General features: G+C 37.1%; 1 protein-coding gene across 1 annotated transcript in view; it reads left to right on the forward strand.

The window, feature by feature from the left end:
* Nucleotides 1-21,155, forward strand: part of LOC124161181 (diacylglycerol kinase delta) — a 444,246-nt gene that overhangs the window by 64,144 nt on the left and 358,947 nt on the right. Inside the window, exon 2 of the mRNA XM_046537414.1 lies at nt 10,773-10,890. The gene's annotated coding sequence lies outside the window, so the exon portion shown is untranslated. The remainder of the gene's footprint in view (nt 1-10,772; nt 10,891-21,155) is intronic.

The raw sequence follows: 21,155 nt of genomic DNA on the forward strand, positions 1-21,155 counted from the left end.
ATCATAAATAATTTATTAAGGGGAAATAATCGCATAGAAAGTAATTGAATAAGTACTTGGTGTTTGGTGACATCTGATGGTGGATAATTATTGGTAACCATGGTGTTGGATAGTATTTTTTACCGTTTACTTGGATGCTCAGCTGCAGCTTTTTTCGTCTTTTTTTGGGAGTAATATGGCTCGGGACCGATTTATGAGGATTTTGAAACGGTTTGATGAATCCATGAAGCAAAATTCGCATCCATTATCATAAAATTTAAATTTTCATCCCGAAATTATGAGTAGCAGTTTGCATACTTTGTGATCACTGGTATTTCGGGATATCCTCATTTATAATTATTCTAAATATTTCAGTGCCATTGTTGTTAAAATCCGTCAGCAGATACTTATGTGAGAGTGTTGTAGACTTTGCATTGAAATAAACTTAGTGAAAGGCAAAATGACGTTGTTGGAGTATTGGCTGTCAGAATGATAAAACTAGGTGTTTTCCGCTCATTCTCGACGTGCACGGCTACGAAAATTTTTAATCTGAGAATTTTTAAAATGCTTCAGCGGTTGATAGATTTAACAATGTGTTGTTAAAAGACCACCTCGGACAAATTGAATTCTGTATTTTCAATAATTCTGTCTCAAAACTGCCCTGACTTCCCACGATATTTTTACTTTCCCTCGTGTCTTCACCGTTCTGTTGCGTAAAATTTGCTTCTCAATCTCCCGTTAAGTATAATTGAGGCCAACTATCCTTGATTTTTTTTAAAATATCTAATTATGATGTGTAAACGATGTCACTCCTATGGAAACCTGGAGAGTGTCGGGATTTTGCGTGTTTGGAAAATCATGGAATTTCAGAGAATGCTACAAAAATATCTGAAAAAATTACAATATTCACATGGTACTTTTTCTTGATTCTCATACTCTTCAGTATATCTTCGAAATTTAGGCAACCCGTTTGAAAGGCCCCATATAGATGATTCTCCTCAGCAGATAATATTCATATTTTATTGTAAGTTTTCGTATTCATTTTAAGGGTTATTACATCAACTGTACTTAATACTTAATGTCGCACTTTCATCTTCTGTAGAGAAGAATCATTCTTAATTACTATATTTTTACTGTCAAACTTCCTAGAGGATTGTGGAAACAGGTTGTGAAGTCTGTAAATTTCGGGTAGTTTCAGTCTGATATTTTTCTGTCCACCCCATGACATTTCATCAGAACCGGTCAGTGCAATGGATTATGTGAAAAAATACTAGGTTTACTATTACTATTTTTCACATAATTTGGTATAGTTCAGCGTGTTGAAATAATTTTTTTGCAAATGGTTTTCAATCCGTATTGTTTACCAGGAAGTATTTTTTATTTCAAAGTTGATTCTGGTTAATTATAGCATCGCAACTAGCCAAAACAGGCGTATGGCTTCGATAAGTTTCCTCTTTCAGCGTAAACCTTAGAAACTCCTCCGGAGGGAAAACTTTGTCGAGTGGGTTCAGATAACTGTTGCGTGGGTGTTTCTCCTATGTTCTAACCAAACACTTCTTTCGTAAAATCTTTTTAGCCCGTTTAATACCATATTGGGTGTTTCAATGCCTGGATGGATTAACTTAAGCTCGCGCGGATGAAGTATTGATTGCATTACGGCTCACATAGTTCTTATATCGAGTGCATGGTAGTGTCCTCTGAGCAATATCGAAAAACATTCTTTCAATGGTTATGCATGTAGCGGCTCTTTTGCACTCTTAATGACTTTGGATGTCACTGTGACACTAATTTTCTGTTGCTGTAACTTATAAATTTATGTTCTGTAAATGCTCTGTTATTGGAGTATTTTATCGATTTCCAAACGTGCGATATAATGTAAGCCGTACGATTTTATCGCAAACTGGGCTTACGTATCATACAACACGTATTTTACTTATGTATGAGTAAATTATAGCCTTATAGTTTCTCAAAGACCTCAGCATAATCGGTGAAGTGATGGGAAACTGTCGGTTGAAAGCGATTTTTCGAGCAGTCGATTTTAAATCGAAATAAAAATCTTGACTTTTCAACAAAAATCAAGATTTGCACTATTTTAAATAAATAAAAGATCTGTTAAACTTATTTGAACTAATACATCGATTAATCGAAAATATCGACCGTTCTTTTAAAAAAAAACATTTTTTGCCAAAATATGTTTATTGCTCATTCGAAAAAAACTTCAAATTTGAGCAATGGAAAATAAAATAGTAATACATGCTTGAATTATTATAAGTAAACATTTACAAATGCATGCCAATTAAAGTTTTGGGATCACCGCTTGGAACCATTCACCTTCACTTAAATTTTTAATGGAGATTAACTCATGTGCATTCCTCATGAGTGCCTTTCCAGTTTTACCGGCCTCAGATATAAATTTTCACATGGCACGGTTGACATTATCATAGGTAGGTAACGAAACTGCTGAGACCAAATGAAATGGTCAATATCGAAGTTAAAAAATCGAATTTGGATCTAAACTCGGAGATCAATCAAAATCGATTTTACCATCGCTAAATCCATATATGAGTTTTATAACGCTCCTTCTTGCTCATATCAGTTTTTAATGAATGGCGCTGCTTTCATTTCATTTTTGTTTAATCAACCAACTTAGTATTTTACTCCGGTTCCCAAATGCTCACCCAGTGCGAGGTAACACTTCTCTCGCTCTCTTTTTCATTCAAAGATCTCCTTATATCCGTAATGAATTCTAATATATTCTGCATTCTACCGTATTTTTTTGAGAATTTTGTTCCCGACGAGAAGTTCAAAGCTGTCTTGTCTCTTAAAATTTGGAGTTAATCTGCCGCCTTATATTCGTTCCACCCGCACCTTATACTTGGAATCAGTGAGACGCCGTTTCGCCTGCACTGCCGTTCATTTGCTGCGATATTCTTGCCCTGACTTGCGTATCCCTAGCATGAATGTTGTTTAGGTCTGCTGAGCTTGTTTTGAAGTCGGTATTGCGAAGTGCGTGGTAGCATCTCTCGCACACTTTTTAATTCAAAGATCTTTTTATACCCGTTATGAAGTCTAATTTATTCAGAAATCGCCCAATTTTTTTAAAAGTTAGTTCCCCTCGATAAGTTCAAAGCTATCTTGTCTTTTAGATTTTTGACGTAATCTGGAGCCGTATTTTCGCTCCACCCGCAACGTATACCATGAGACGCCGATACACCTTTTGCACTGCCGTTCATTTGTTGCAATGTTCTTGCCCTGACTTACGTATCCATAGCACGAATGTTGTTAGGGATACGTGCGGGTTGGTATGGTGGCTAGAGTGAGCTAGAGCTTCCTATGCAGATGGTCCGGGTTCGAATCCCGGGGGTGGGAGAGATTTTTCAGAGGCTGATCGTTTCCTACTTTAATGTTTTATGGGGGGTACCTCCAGTGCAGCACTCCTTTCCGTCGGATGGGACGTTAATCCGTGGTCCCCTTAACGTCTTGCGCTAAGAACAGGCTAATGACGACGCCGGGTTTCTCTCCACCCTTTCCTAATGGCGCAAACGAACTTAGCTTACGATCGCATCCTCCAAATACCGTACCATGAACTTTGTTTAGGCCCGCTGAGCTAGTTATGAAGTCGGTTTCTTTCCCAAATAGAAAAAAAATTATCAGAAACCATCCCGATAACCCTGTGGGTTTGATGACTTGGAGAGAATTTTATTGCGAGACATTTCCTCTTTTCTCACTTCCTTGTTTGTGGACTGGGTCGGTAACTTTGAAGAGCGTCGCTGCAGTGGTTTTACAATCTCAACGGCATATTTTTTAAAAGATAAAATGTACCCGGTCGTTCCCAAAAATAACAGAAGCTTAAATATTTAATGCCCTAAAGTTTTATCACCTAAGCTGCCCGCGACATGAATTTCATATTTTTATGCTTCGGAGCCTTGGAGTCTTTCAAAGGCAACTGGACCGGTGGATGGGTTGGTCTTTTTCGGGCAAAAGAAATATCCTCCACTCTTTCCCAGATGCTGACCTGCTAGTGACGCCTTTTTAAAAATTAAAAAAATAACGTTGTATCCATGCAGTTTCCTGGAGAAATGGCTCTGTTTAGGATATTTCTATTTTATTCTGCTATAACTTCCTTATTTATCCCCGCGGTGTTTTTGAGATATTTCTGTAATATTTTGCATCCGAATCGTGTTTACTTGTTTTGTTTCAACTTGCTCTTGAGTTGGCGGATTATGGACATTGGACATAATTTTTTTTCTTGCCTTCATCATTTTTGACCCTTAACGTGTATTTTGAAATTATTTTGGGTTGTCCCTTCTGGTTATCTTGTGGTGAATAGCAGTCATTACATTTGGAAAATCTTAAATATTTGGTGTTGTAAATATCTTGAAACGGATGATATTAGTGGGCCTTGGTATTGATGTATATTTGCTTAGATTTTTATTCCCATGGTAATGTCGTATTTTGGGGTGCTCAAATACTTAACAGGAAAACCTTTCGACCGTTTCGAAGTAAAATCTTCTATACCCCCAAAACGTTTTGAATGGGTTAAAACATGTTAGCTGGTGATATGTATTGGATCTGTAATGGTTATACATTGGCTATACGGATTAATGAAGGTATCCTAACTGGTTAATTGTTTCATTAACAGATCAGGAAAACTACTAGTGATGAAACAGTTAAAATTAAAAGGATGTATCTATACCATGATGTTCATGTGAACTGAAAAGAATGTACGACTACGTTTGACGAGCTTTAAAATGGGAAATCAATATCTAAATATCTTTGAAATGAAAATATTTACTGTTATTATTCGTAATCTTGGCCATGAAGCATGCTACAGTTAAGTGGTGGATCGGGCTCGTTTTGGTGGCTAGGGCTTTCACCAAGTGGTTAGTGTGAGCTTTAAATCCTGGCCGCGAAGGAGATTTTTCAGCCGAATGTTGAATGGAGAACACTTCAAATTTCTATTTCCAGCAACTCGTATATATAAAGCAAATTGTAGCTCCACCTGTCGGATGGGACTTGAGGCCGTAGTTTTCTAGGTGAATTTTATTATTCCTCTCTAACCCAGAGCTGCTTTTGGGGGAAGTTAGATTTCAAGACTCCTCATTTGAAAAATTAGGAAATTTTCTACTCAATCATAATTATAGTAGCAGCTACATATTTCGCCATTAAACTTTACAGCAGAAAATAACACATATTTTAAATTTTTCCTGAATAGAGCTGAAAATGTTTACATTTTAGATGTTACTTAGAAGCAACATTGGGTAATAATGGGTTGAGTGGAGAATAACTTTTATTCTGTCTTTCTCTCACCCTTACATCTTAGCCCTCCCTACGGCGCAAGTGACCTAAACTATCGGTTCCCTTCTTTAATCAACCAATTTATATAAGTGCGAAGATCGTGAAAGAAGGCCTAGCTTTCAAGAGATGCCCCTTCGAAACCGCTATGTCCTAATAATAATAACCTCTTTGTTGCATGCAAGTTCCTCCAATTAGAAGCTGGCAATAAGCGTGGAAACTACAATTTAAAAGCTAAATACCGTCGACTGATCCCCGCAAATGGCTATGATACGCTGTAACTATGACTACGTCAGCTAATGGATTGGTTAAACGGGGGACAGCGATTTTTTTGTCATTTGTGACTAGTTTTTGATTAACTTTTGGCCCCTGGATAAGAAAATAACCTCGGTTTTTATGTATTACGTCAACTTTAAAAGCCACAAATTATCCTCTTTTTTTCTCACAATTCGTACAAAATTAGCATGTAAAAAGATATTTTTATTGAAATGTAACTTTCATAATTATTTTTGAAACGAAATATACTGCTGATTTAATGAAATGTATGATTTGTCGACGACAGACAGCAAAATATCAGTGTAGACACCCTACAAACCACCCAATATCCCCCTACAGCAGATGTCTGACTAAGTGACTGCGTTTCACTACAGTATCTCCGACGTGACTGAACAACTACACACCTGTGGCTAGTCTCCTACGGCATCAATCGGAGAAGGTTAATGCCAGCCAATTAGTACCATGATGCCTCCTGTGTTCCATGCTCAACCCAGCAGTGTGATCATAATCACATAAAATGCAGAGAAAAATCTTAGCTTGGAAGAAGATAGCCAACTACATTTTTGAAACCAGTATGCCTATTTTACCCTTAAGTTAGTTACAGTGGCATCGACTGAAATCAAGTGATGCACTTGGCTACCTATTATTTACGCAAAATAGTAGCCAAAAAAGTTTGAATAAAATAAAAAATAATTAGGAATGAAATGTGTGTGAAATTTTGCACCTCTGCAATATGCAAACGTCAAAAATGATTTTGAAGGGTATTTAGGGTACTCAAATTGACTAGTTTCAACACTACTTACAACATTTGTATACTGAACTGTTCACGACGTATGTAAAAGCCGAGAAGCTAAATATGTTTGCGTAATTTAGGCGAAGTGGGCGTACTTGTTGTCGTTTTGCGATGTTTGTATCAGAGATTCCGGCGGCCTTCTTGCCAGTTTCAGGCAGTGTTTCGCAAATATCTTTCTTATTTCATCGTGGAATTATCCTTTTCCTCACACATTGTGATTTTCAACGAAAATTTGCTTCCGATGAGTTTCGTCTCGACAACTTCTTGTTACAAAAACCTTCGCAGGCTCGAAAAAAACTTGTTTCTCCATGAGAGCCCATGTTAATTTATACTAATTTTACCGTCTTATATCTCTAAAACGGCACATTGGATTCTCTTTTTTCTTTGGATCATTGAAAGTTCGTCTTTCAAATACCATTTGGCCAAAGTTTCATTAAATTCTTGTTGCTTTCACCGCGGCGCTTTAACTACCTTAAACAATTAAAAATTCTAAGTCAACAGAAATTGTGTTAAAAATTATTCCCCTGTGTTTATGTTCCAATACGGCTATGATACTTTATCAATTCCTTGCCTCCTTTTGGTTACCGAGCGAATTATTTCCTGTCATCGCCGTGCAATCGGTAGTGCTCTTTATCTCCAGGGCGTCTTCCCTCGGAAACTGTTACGCAGCCTACTGAGCGAGGGCTCACCCAAGCGGATCACTGCGAACCTAATTCGGTTGCTAGAAGCGTCTCTGAGGCTCGCGAACGCCTCGAACATTATTCCAAGCTCGTAATTAGCGCCACCAGCGTACACGTTTCTCCAAACCGCGATTCTCTTGATACACCAGCTCCTGTTATTTTTCACTCCTTGAAGCGTTAAACGTAGTGTTCTTGAGTTGGAGTGTGGGTAAGTAATTAGTGAGTACTTGAGATGATTGGAGGAGATAAAATGATTTAGTTGAATGCTGCTGACTATTTATGTTTACCTTCTTTTTTATTACTATATCAATGTTTATTTGCGTAAAAGATGGGGATTTTCGGGACTTAACGTTTCTTTGTCACCTTCTTTTTTTAGTATAATAATAATAATAATATAATAATATTTATTCTACTTATTCATAAATGGCAAAAGTCATGTATACAATAAATAAGGCAGTAAAGTAGAATATAGGCACCTTATAGTTGTACCTGAATATTTAAAATACCCCTAGATTGTCATTTCTTAAACCATGAATTTAAAAAAGAAAATAGAATATTTTTAGAAATACTAGTAGGAATGATAACTGTTAACAATGAAAAAACAAAAGAAATAACAAATAAAAATTATCAGGGTTATATAACAACTTTTAACAATTTTTAAGTATTTTCACTCTCTTGGGATATAAGCCATTGTTGTAGTTTGTTGTAGTACAAAGCCATAGAGTTTTTACTCAATATTTCAACCGAGAGGAAACAGAACAATTTCGGTGCAGGAAAAGGATGTGTCTGTTTGAAGACTTCATTTTTGGGCTTTGGTATAACTGTTCCTAAGCCTAGAGATATGTCAGAGACATGTCTTTTTTTGACCTGATTTTACTTGAATATTCAATGGGTTTTGCGCTGTTTCCCCCACGAATGTGAAACATCTTGAGCATCTTAAGTGGCAGAACATTGTTTTTAGAAAAGATGCACTGAGTTCTCAGTTTTTGGCTGCCTAAATATCACCCTTATAAGTGTTTTTGGGCAATCTGCAGTGGCTTAATACTAGAAAGGTAGGTTCCTCCCCAGCAAGAAATGCCATATTGCAGCCTTGACTCAACTAGGGCACAATTTACCCAACGAACTACTGATATTGGACATAAATATCTAGGAATAAAGAATTTCCTTAAAATCGATTGCATTTCCAATTTTAGTTTATTATTATATTTTAGTTTATTCCGATTGTACGATATCAATGTGTTTTTTGGGTGAGAGAGGATGATATTTGCTGTTAAGGTTTCATTGCCAACCATCTCATTTGTCCGCTTATAAGCAATGCCAAATTTTAGTATCCTAAGAAGATTCTATCTTGACTCAACCATTTGCTTCTAATACCGTTAATTTCAAGCAGAAAACCTGTTATGGCAGAGTTCTCCGCTCAATTCTCCTATAATCTAATTTATAACGCAAGTTATTAAAGATATTCTACCGGTAAAGTTAAATGTTTACATGGAGCTTTTTGCGGATCACCCCGCTTGTCCGTCTTACTCAACTTTAGCATCCCACTCCTATTCCATTTATGTTTATTCCATTTCATCTACGGGTCCTATTCTTTCCCTCCTCTTCCTTGTTTACCCAACGTTCTTCTCTCCATATTGATTTTTAGCATCCTCTTCACTCTTAAGTACTCGCTTCGTCCGAAACCTTGTCGCTTCTGTATCTCATCTAGAATGTTCCTCTCCTCACCTAAAATATCTAGACCTCATTCGTTACTCTACCCATTCGCCCCCTCTGCCTCTTCCGTTTTTTCCACACCCGCATCTCAAACGCCTCCAGCATTTTTTCGTCCTATTTCCTTGGCTCGTATTCTTAAGACTCTTATTAATTACACGACCGTCGAGCAATCCATTTGATCTTCATTATTCCTATGTAACACCACATTTTGAATGCTTCCAACCTTGACTTATCTGCTGGTGCCGTCGTCAATGCCTCACAACCATAAAATACATTCTCCAATAGGGTAGTTTCCTTCATCAAAGAATAGGCATTGATTGCGATTCGTTACCCTTCATTAGTTTATTCATAATATATCAATTATTTGGTTTTAGAAATCCCAGTTTTTACGAATGTTAACGGTCAATTTTAACCTCATTTGAAAAGGGCCATATTGGCTGCAATGCGATGCCACTACACGTGACCTCGCAGGGGCCCAGATGCTATAAGAGTTGTCAGGAGTTTTACATCGTCTGGGATTACCAATGCATGAATGAGACACAGAGCTCAGGGAAACATTTCTTAAAAATCACTTATTAAAATTGCCAATGGTCGGAAAGTTTCCTTCGTTTGATAGGGTATTAATTATCCTTATTTCAACCAAGCGCTACATGCTAGCAGTGTACTCTGCTACCTGATAGCAGCCTGCTTCGTATCGGCGCTCATAGCCTTGCACCAAGGTGGCCTCACAAGGCGTCAGCTGGAACCAGAATGACTTCAAACGGGCTTTTCTCAGCATTCATACTTAGCCGTATCATTTTCGCGCGCATGACAATTTTCACTTGTCATTTAATCGCGAAAAATAGATATCGTAATTTAAAAATCTAAAACCGTGAAATACGTACTCCAGGAGGATATTTCTATTTAGGCAATAAAAAATAGAAAACCACCGTATTGTAAGTCCTAGTTAATTGTTTCTTTAATTCTATGTTTTTCTACCCAGCTACGAGTAGATGCCCCTTTTTGATGAAAGCTTTAATTGGGCTATTATTCTACTTCATCTATCTCTTGTCATTCGTCAACCCTGGCAGGAGAACTTCTATACCTCCTCAATTTTGGATTCCTTATATAACTCGGTTTATTTTCGGTAAAAATGAACTCCGGGGATGAATCACAGTACGAATCACTTACCAATTAGTGGTATGGAAGCGTTGATATAGCGTTTTAAATTCAATTTTAATTATATATTCGAAATGTATGGACAAAGAATTGGTATTTCGTGCTCGTATTCACATAAATGAGTTCAAGGATGAATCTTAATGAACTTTTTTATTTTAATTTATAAATAATAATGCTTTAATACGGCCGTTACCGATGGCAAACAATTGCTTGGAGATTTTTTTACACACACAGTAGTTACGTGTTTGTTGACGACTCAACTCCATCGTAGCTCGATTTATAATATTTCAATACTTTTAATATTTTTAATTATTAACATATTTTTAATATTTTTACGAATCTCAGTCATTAAATCGATCAAAACAAAACAAATCATCCAGCTTCGACCGACAGGAAAGCTTTTACAGTGTTACCACCTCCAGAAACCCCTAAGAACAAGATTAATTCTTTTCGTTACTTTACTATTTTTTAATCCTTATTCTGTTATCGGAGGCTGAGATTTTTCAAAAAACCAAATATCATTAAAATCGGTACAGCTGTTCTCAAGTTATAAATGGTGTAACTAACACGATTTGCGACTTTCTTTATTGAAGATAGATTGATGCCAAAATTTACCTTTTTAACGTGTACTTCACTGTGTTAAGTAAAAATTGTTTTCATTGTCTTTGTTTCATGCGTGATAATAGTGTTATATTGACGCTCGTATTTAATTTTATGCTTCAAGGAAATGAATATGCCCTATCCATGAGCAGGCATTTGTCTTTACCATAGTGAGTACGCCCTGTCTCTCGAGGGCGCTTTATTTACATGATTCTAATCATAATTGCAGATATTTTTAATGGCTCTTTTTATTTTTGGGCTTTATTTTCTGTTTGCAGGTGTTCAGGAAGACTTGCTCTCGGGTCCAAAACAGTGTCGCGATTTTTCACCCTCGGCTCCCTGAAGGCTACGTGTGCTGTCGTCTTCAAGACCAAACCAGACATTTCTTCTAACATGGTAAGTGTCAAAACGTTTAGCGTAAGACAGTGAATTATTCGCATTTTAATCTGGACATTGACCTTTTCTTGCTATTAGTCGTCTTATACTGGCTATGTACTTTTTTGGCCCATATACCGTTGCGAATGTACGACTAAACTTCTTATGAGACATTCGTAAGGTCATGAATATATATCGTTTCATTTATTATTCGGTCTGTGATTGCGTCAATGTTTTTAAATTTTAAATTAAACCTCATGAAGTTGGTTGGCTGCATATTTTGGCGTTACACCGGATATGATCAGCCAGTTTATAGCTGTTGGCATTCATAATGACCCACTTCGACGACGCAGAATTAGGAATTCAAACAAAATACTCGGTAACTGATTCGTACTGGTAGCCTAATTTCAAGTATAACGAATGTACAAATGCTTTTTGGTAGACTGAATGACAAATGTTTCTGTCGTTGCAGTTTTGTATTCTGTTTTTGTTTTCTTTTCCGACAGTTCTTAAATATTCTCCTTCTCTTTTTTGTTGGTGAAGTTGTTTCCATTTTCTTCCTCATAACTTTTTGATATCCTGAAGCTCCATGGATGCAGCACATATTTATGTATGTTTTCTTGTACCTATTTGAAACAGATATATATTCTGAGCTTCCGACTATCTGCACGCGCTTAATTCACGTCAGTTACAATAGGAGAGAATTTATATAAATTATATAATTATATTTCCCACTAGGAATAGAGGTGGTGTGCTCCAAGTACTTTACTATTTCATCATTTACAATAATTGCCATTGTGCCTTATTATTGAGACGTGAGATTTTCATGCTAGTTAAGTTGGTGTCAAGCATTTTTTTTAACACTTTACTTCTAAAGTTCCATACCAGATGTGATTTTTTGTTTAAATTATGTTTTACAAGCTTCTGTTCAAGATATGACTTTTTACGGTACATTATGGTTACTAAAAATATATTTTACATATTCGCCTGCTGAAACCTTAAGTTCACTCGCAGTCAATGTGAATAGAAGCACTCTCTGAGTATTTCTTAGTGTTTGCATGCGTGCGCTGAATACCATTGCCTCTATTTATGTAAAAATAATTGTTGTTTCAAACGAGGTCACCCTTTTGAGTTATAGAAGGGGACCACTATTACACTGAAATTGGAGCAGATGTTTTTTTTCGTGTCCATTTCGTTGTAGGATGATTTGTATTTCTCGTGTACGGTGAAAATAAATAGTTTCGAATTCTTATGTGTGCACACAGATGACGTCAAAGGATTTCCATTCAGAATTTCCGCCAGAAGGGTTTTCTATGCGTCTTGGCGAAAACAAAAAAGTTACAGATCCTTCTCATCTCCCGCTGGAACGCTTCGTGAAACTTTTCGGAAGTTGGGAGATTTTTTTTCTCCGACTTTGGTCAATGACTATGTCTCTTTCTCAATTACTGGCGAAGATCTTTTAACTAAGGAAAGAAATAAAGCTTTCCAACTTCTCTATCTTGAGATGCTCTTGATTTGATGAATTCTGAGTCGTTATACTCTCCCCTTTTGTAGCTTCTGCGGGGAAGCTAGTAATGTGGATCGTCCCGATTTTAGAATAATTTTTCGTAACTTTTTCGGGTCGTTAGTTCACTCTATTTTGTACCTATGTTTATTGTCCTCTGTGTTTTCTTATTTTCTCAGTGGCTAAATACTATTGAGATTTCGTTTGAACTTTATATTTATGGATTGATTGTTAGCGGTGGCATGAGATAATTACTTGATGTTTATACAAATTTCTTATTGTTTTGGAGATTTTACCAATCTACCATTAGGCTAAGATTTTAACAAAGAATTAGTATCAAATGCCGAAAGTTGTAAATTTCTGCTTTATGTATATTCTGTTCTTTTTTCTCGCACTTCTAATCCTTTTATTTAAATGTAGTGAAAGATTTCTCGTCCCTTCTCTTCAATTTTAGTGCTCGTGGTTTATCGATATACTTCCTTTTTCAATACCGCTACGCATAGAGTGTTTTCCTTACGTTAAGGATGGCCAGCTGTGAATGCGTGAAACATTATAAATATGTATGTAATATTATCAGTTGTTCTAATTCTTAGTTTAAAAAATCACCTTTTACCCGTAACATTGCTCTGCTGTCGAAATAGCGAATTGAAATCCAAGCTTTATTACTTTTACGGCGACATTTTTATTGATATTATTTCCAACAGTATAAACTCAAATGTAGCGCCATATCCTATGAGATCATACAATTCCAACCCTCACCGTTTGCTCAAAATATGGTGTAAAGTCCTCAAATATTGTACCTAACTGTTACAATCCACGGGATCATAATATTCTTATGGACATTTACCAAGAAATTCTATTTATTCTTTTGTAAATATTTTTATTTCCGCTTTTTACTCTTCACTCTTAATTAATTAACTATCCTTAATGTGGCGGTGACATTTCTTTCAGCATAAGTGTCATCAATTAGTGGGTAAGTAGTGGAAATATGAATTATTATCTGTCATTATCATTCATGTATTTATTTGAGTTGCCTTTATGTAGCGCCTCGCCCTTTTCTTACCAATAGTATTGTAAATTCAACTTCCCTTCTCTGTGATGACTCCAAAAGCGTTCCTTCCGCATAAGGTGCCGGCACGTTTTTTATATTAATTTTCCATAAGGACGAAGCCATCTTCTGATCGGGGGACTCGTGAATTCGCGTGTGAAAAGGGATCACATCCGTTCGATTGCCTGGACAATTAAGAACGAGTTTATTGGTTTTGATGGGAAATTCTCCGTTTCCTGAGGGTGTTACTGGAGTGGTCGGGGGGGGGGGGGGGGAGGGGGTAAGGGTGGGAATTTGTAGAAATGAGAGGGAAGGACTAAGGGGAGAAATTTTTTTCGTGGGGAACGAGGGGTAAAGAAGCAATTTCAGTGGGGGGAAATTTCAGCAGGGTATCGGGAAAGAAACCCCCGAAAAAGGGGATTGGAAGGGGTTTGGCTCCAGCTGGCGGAAACTGGGAGAGGGATCAGATTAAATCGGTTGGGTAGGAAATCAGGGTTGAAGGAGGGACGGAGAAGGTTGGGAGCCTGGGGGTTGGAGATTCTAGGGGGAAATGAAACGGGGAAGACAAGAGAGGGATTAGGTCGACGAGAGAGATCCGCTGGTGGTTGTCCTAGCTTCTGCACGCCTTGAATTCTCATCCTCAGGTTTCAAGTTCGTGTCTCAGTGGAATTAGCGGAGATATTTCCGGTTACTATCACAGCCTTTCCCGGGTTTCTTCTGAAATGTTCCATATGTCAATTAATTCGTGTTCTTTATACTCTAACGAAATAATTGTACCCTCTGTTATGAAGGCATAATCAATACTTTATGTTGAATATATTCAGCCTTAATTTGGTGGAAGTCTAGCATATTATTGTGAAGCCCTAACAATTTTACACTAAATTTAAAGTTACACGGCAGGTCACCAGAAGATGAAACGAAAGGTTTCGAAAACTTTAGAGTAATTAAACTTGTGATGGAAAATTACCTATCTTTTTCAATGAACTCAAACTTCTATGTGCTATTTTTATCTCTATTTGGGCTCCAGTTTGATGGAATTACGAAATTTCACAAATATGGGAAAATAGTATTTACATCCTGTATTAATGCGTTGCATTGAAAGACCATTTTCTGGAATGTGGATTTTCGTATAATGGAAACACATATTCACGTTATCAGAATTCTTATCCATCAGAAAAATAATGATGTATTTGGAGTCAAAGCACTCATGTGGAATGAATAAGAAGCTACTGTTTTCTCGAAGTTTTGTCGATGTGCTATTTACGTTTTTAAGCTAACTGTTCTGTATGGTATGAGTCTTGATATTTAAACTTTAAATTGAATTATGCCAATTATATTCGCGGTATTTAACCCGAATTCCTGCTTGATGGATAAAAAAGGGTGAAAACCCTTGTAATTAAACTATTTACTAGGCTTTATTCTAATTACTCGCTCCAATTTCCCCAATAATTTGGATATTTCTCGGAGTCACTTGGTCTCAATTTTTCAAAGCCTAAATCTCTGGATTATAGTTCCTTGAAGCGGTCTGCCTATTAACGTCATCTCCCCATCTGCGTAACCGTAGCTGCGTTTTGATGATATTTTTGTTAAAATTTTGTGTTAAGGAAACAAGATACACGAGTACGTGGCGAACTACCTTGGATAACACTTTGAGTGCAGAATGATAATTACCTCTGGGGTATGTTAACGCAACTTCCACTCAATGTCAGTGGAACATGGGTATGACAACGTATCTGTAACGTAAATAGCTTTGCTCGTAAGTGACAACAAAAACTGAAAATGGTACTCGTAGTACACACTTCACTTTAAAAAATTTCTTTTCAAATTTCCTTACGTGCCGCGTTCCGCGATGCCCATCTAAAAGTATGGCGAGTCCCCTACTTCATGAAATAATTCTTCTAGCCATTTGTAGCCGAAAGCGGCGATTCTTTCGCCGCCAGTGTATTCATTTGCTATTTGGAAAATAGATAAGGAAGATCGAAGAGTGGAATGGATTCGCGGCAGTACGAAACATTTTTGAACAAAAAATAAAGCGGCTCTCGTGCTGGAGAGACCTGATAACGGATATTGCTGTTCGTGTAGAGCTTTAGAGGCTTTAAAACTGTTTTTGTTTATTTTTTATTCATTCACTGGGGATATATCTCTGGTATAAATTGATATTCCCTTGTCCGCAAGCTGTGAAATCTTTGCGGATATCCCCCTTGGTCGCAAATTGCCAGGATAGCCGGTAAATTGAATGCGGTCTGCACACGGTAGCGCTTAAAAATCCTAAAGGTGCGTCTACACTGTGTAACATGTTATACAAAAATGTTATATATAACAAGTTACTTGTAACATTTGTTTTGAATAACATTTGTTTTTAAACAAGAGTCCGGCGGGGCCAAAAATGCACAAATAACATGTTACAGATTCAGCCGCAGCCTACCCGTCAACTGGCTATCCCCGCCATGCGCCTCACCTCTTTTCTGTAACATGTTACACATTTTCCCACTTCATACGCGAAGCCAAAAACTTGTTATATAACACGAATTTTTGTTTTTTAACACGATGTTTCATGTGACTTGTTACACGGATGTGTTACTTTTTCGTAAAACATGTTGTATGTAACTTGTTTGTATTACATGTTGCACAGTGTAAACGCACCTTAACGGGAGCAATCCGAAAATTCATTGCTTAGCTGTGTGAATCCGAGTAGTTTTTGCGTGTACGCAGATATCCTTTGGTAACTGAAAGTTTAGGCATTTTCCCTTTCCGGAGCGATCTCAGTTACTCTCGTAGCTTAATTACATAGTTAGCCTAGCGTTAGCATATTTTACTTAGTTCCTTGTTTATAATACGTCGGAGTGATTGAACGAAGCACGAGGACTAGAAAATAGCTTACGTCGAAATTAAAAATGTGAATGCACGGAAAGATTAGATTATTAATAGAATTAAATGTTTAATGGCTTGTAATACGACTGAATGAGTTCTAGGTATTAAGGCACTATTTGGTGGATTTCTTTCATATTGATGGAGTTTACTCACTAATTACTAACTGTATATAAGTCGATCCATCTGTCTTCAAGTTTTAATTTTGATCTGCGCTTTTTCGCTTTTTTTGCCCTTGTTAGGCATGTCGAAATGTCTTTTGATTAGCCAAGCTCCATTATCACTTGTATTGATTCGCTTAAAATAAAGCATTCATGCTATTAGCAAGGCTCTTAACCACACCTAAAAACGACTACCAATATACCCTTTCATGGAAATTCGACTTTCCAATGGAATTACGTAGAGTCTTCAAGAACCTTCCCAGATCTCAAGAAAGTACCAATTCGACTTTGAAAAAAAAATCCATTGTGGAAATACTCTGCGCAGCGAACTCTGAATACAGAATGCGAAGCACATCGCTTTGCAATTTTGTAATCCAGGAGTGATGCAATTTGCGGCTCTTCTTGTCTTTCTTCTTCTTCTTTTTTTTTGAAAAGAGGGTGGAAACGTCTTCCTTTTCAACTTGCAACTAAGTGAATTCCCCGAGTGAAAGTTTGTTGATGCCTCAGTCCCAGGACCCTCCTCCCTTTTATTTCGTATTAAAACCAGAAATGAAGTCGGCCTACCAAGTCCGGTCGCAAACGAGGCGGTGGTGGTGGAGGAGCAGGGAAGGGAGAGGAGGGTTCGGGGGAGGCGCTGAGGGGGGAGGTAGGGGGATTTCTCCGCTCTCTCTCTCTCTCCGTATTCTTGGAGTTTCGCTCGTTTTTCGGGGAAGGCGTCGCCCGCCAGGGACAGGAAGGATGAGTCGCTCGTCCCTTGGCAGGGAGGGAAAATGAGGTTGCCTTTGAAAAGGCCTGGAGAGGCATTTCGGGAGGGGCGGAGTTAGGTAGCGGGGTAAGATGAGGGTTTAGGGAACAATAAGGCGATATACCTGCTATGTAAATCGATATGCAAGGCTTAGCCCTTGCTCTAATGGCCGTATCTAGCTGTCAAATTCTGGTTGCAGGTATAAATTCTTATCGATGATTGTGTTCGATAAATCGTGGGATGACAGCCGTCGTAGCTCATTGGTTTTATCGCTGTCTACTGCAAATGCCAGGTTTGCTCATTGTCGATATACCTGCGATGTAAATGTATGTAGAGTACCTAGGATTTCTTTTATAATAACCGCAATTGGCCATCGGAGTTATTGTTATTCACTATTAAGGGTAATGATTTCTCAATAGCGATATACCTGCGATGTATATCGATATTCAAGGCTTAGTCTTTTCTTCGATGGCCATTTCTAGCCGTCAAATTTTGGTTGCTAGTTTAAATCCTTATCGATGATGGCGTTCGATAAATCGAATGACAGCCGTCGTAACGATATTGATGAGATGGTAGACAGTAAACATCGATTGTTTGCAGACGACGCTGTAGTTTACTGGGAAATCCATTCCAGTAAAGGGATGAGCTAACGAACGACCTTAATGCTATCCAATCGTGGTACGATGAATGGCAGTTAGAATTAAATTTGAAAAAAAAGTGTAGTATAATTAATTTCTGAAAAAATGTAACTCACCAAAACAGAGCTATTTCATTCAGGGTACCCTGTTAGAGAATGTAGAATCAGTAAAATATTTAGGAGTCAGACTCAATAATTATCTATTTTGGAATAAACATATTCGGCAAACAACAGGTCAAGCTAATCGTAAATTGGGTTTGGTTAAAAGAATTCCAGTAATGTGCGATTATAAAGTGAGAGAAATTAGCTTCTTCTTCCTCGTTAGACCCCATTTGGAGTACGCTGCCAGTATTTGGTATCCTCATGAAATGGGCTTAAAAAGAGAGTTAGAACGCGTACAGAGAAGAGCTGCCAGGTACGTAAAAAGTCGGTAGTCTTCTCAGTGCTACTGGCCTCTTAGTAATAACTCAGATATGAATCTCTGCCAGACCATAGACTGAAAAATAGACTAAACCCATTTTTCAAATTCAAGAGCATTTTATTTTTCGACGAAGTTAGCCGTATTTTACGAACGCCAACATAATACGGTAGATCAGATCATAAAAATACATTAATAAGAGAGGTAGGCTGTGAGACAGATGGATTCAGACATATAGTTACAGAATGTAATTTTTCCGCGGTCGATAATAGACTATAAGGACATCGTTGAGGCTAGCAAATAGGTTAGTTGACTTGTACTGAAGCCTACTAACATATGTATTCCTTAATGCATGTTTCTGAATTTTCATAGCATTTCCAACAGCATGTATTGCGTGTTCTGGCTTCATAAGCTGATTGCCTTCAGTTGACAATTTTGGCCTTTGCATGAATATGGAGGCATAATTTTTCAGTATGCATAATTTTTTTTTGACCTTGTGGTGTGTATGTGGGAATGCTTTTTCATGCTGCATGCTAATGATTGGAACCCCCTGCCAAACACCCTTGAGGTGGTCCACGGGGTACTATGTACATGGAGCTTATCTGTTTTATCACTGTGGTTAAGTTTGCTCAATGGCGATGTAACTGCGACCGATGTGAAGGATAAAAACTTGCTCTAATGGCGGTTTATAGCATATATTCGCATATATGCTCGTCACCGAACAATCGGATGATGCTCGTCGATGCTTTATGGTTGTATCAACTGTGAGTGGTCATACTTTCTTGATAGGTGATATCAGGTGTAGGATTATGATTTCGCATAAATTCATATTTATGTGGCCATCCAAAAAGTAAAAAAATGAATCAGGGGCGTGTATAAGGGCCTCCTCGAAATAAGGAATATTTTCATCGTTTATGGTTTTATCCGTCTCCCGCTTAGAGCTATCGTAGTACTTCTATATTTTTTATTATCCTGTTATTTCATGTATAAAATATAATGAGATGTCTTCATTTTAAAAAAATTAGCACAAGCTTACGTTGACATGTCCTCAATCCCAAAAGATATATCAGCTGCTAAAATGGATGACACGTTTTAGTTATTAATCGGAGTTATTCAGCTTTTCTTGGCCACAAATTCGAAGCTTAGTTGATGCGAACTTGAAAACTTACGTTGACTCTCATCAATAAAATTATACCAATTTTAGTAATTAGTATTGATATTATAATTTTATTTAGGAATTTCCCATACGTAATTATTATCATTATCTATCTCAATGATATATACATGGCATTTTAAATCCAATTTTGATTGAAATCTGATTCGGTGACCCAATTAACGTCGAGCTTATTAGCTCTTATGAGGGCAATTGAAAGGTGAGCAATTGTTAGAATTTTATTCGCTCTACATTTAAAGGATGAAATATTGGAGGTTATCCCCGACTAATTGTTGTGCCAAGGTGAGAGATTAGTTAAATGCGTTGAAGTGCAGTCGCATTCATAGTGAAGATGATTGGTGATCCTCTTCTGTTGCCATGGATGCATGGTAGATATAATTCTCTGCAAGGGATCGAATGTAATACGCTTACGAGATTTGGTATTTTCTTTACTTGAGGTGAGGGATAACATTCGCGTCAAAATTGACTGCGCATGTATTATAAATGCTATCAATGTGAGCAACATATTCATTCCTGTGTGTGAGTGGAAATATGTGTTATATCAAGACTAAATGTTGGGGAGCCTTTAGCACAGCTGAGCGCAAAAGCTGAGCTTAAGCGTAAAGTGTATTTAAATTTTTATTTTATACTTTGTTACTTTATTTGACACGTGTTCATTCCAATATAATGTTTTTGTGAAACTGTATCTCCACTCATTTACCTTAAATTTCGGGAAGAGGCTATACTTGGATAAAAATTCCTGATCTGGTTATGGATTGAAACGGTATAAGTATAGTTTTAGCTTCGCTTTATTGTGTACTCTGTGCATTCAATCGATGCGAATTCATCAAGAATATTGGAAGCGGCATATAAAAGTAACTTCTTGAACGCATTGGTTTTTATAGGTGGGATATGAAAACCAAAAATTCAGGCCTGAACCGGAAGTTCTTTAAAAAATATATACATTCGTCGCAATTGCTTTAGCGTACTTATCAATTCAATAGCATTAGAATAAAAATCCCCCGCACAATTTTTCTGCTACTTCCGCACAATCATAATTTGTAATTTCCAACAACTCGAAAAGAAGCATAGCCCGAGATAGGTCTTCTTCAAAAACTAAGAGGAAAAAAAAAACGCCCACGCCAAATACTTACGTGTTTTTGCATTAAAATGGTCAATTTAAATCTTGCGTCTGAGATATATATATATATATATATATTAAAAACATTACGGAATACTCTATTTTGAAGCACTCGTGAAATATTTGACGGTGCCCGAAGAACAAAATGTTTGATTTGGTACACAAGGAAGTACTGCCTAATAGGGATTTACTAGGTAAACACTCGAGAATTTTACCCCATAAACGATTTAATTTTGGGTTAGCAACTTTAATTTTTCAAGGTATTTAAAGGAATGCTATTTTTTTAAATCTTCTAAGATGGGACGTCGCGCTCACGAAAAATTCGAGGCTCACTTGCGCTCAGTGGTTGTAGTACTTATTTAATATGACCTTAGGTATAATTCTCCATTATTTAATATTTCACAAAAATGTCATTACAAAAAAAATGTGGTAACTCTGATCGAAAAAAAATTATACGAATTTTATTTTTCGAAATTTCCGAGCTCATGAAAAAATTTAAGAGGAGATATTAAGCGAATTAGATAAATATCATGACTCTATTGGGCTGGCATCCTTGTCCAGGAGTTATAATTTGCTCTTAGTGAAAGTTGTAAAACTAGAAACCATAATAT

This window comes from Ischnura elegans, chromosome 6, assembly GCF_921293095.1.
Source record: "Ischnura elegans chromosome 6, ioIscEleg1.1, whole genome shotgun sequence".
Taxonomy (NCBI): domain Eukaryota; kingdom Metazoa; phylum Arthropoda; class Insecta; order Odonata; family Coenagrionidae; genus Ischnura; species Ischnura elegans.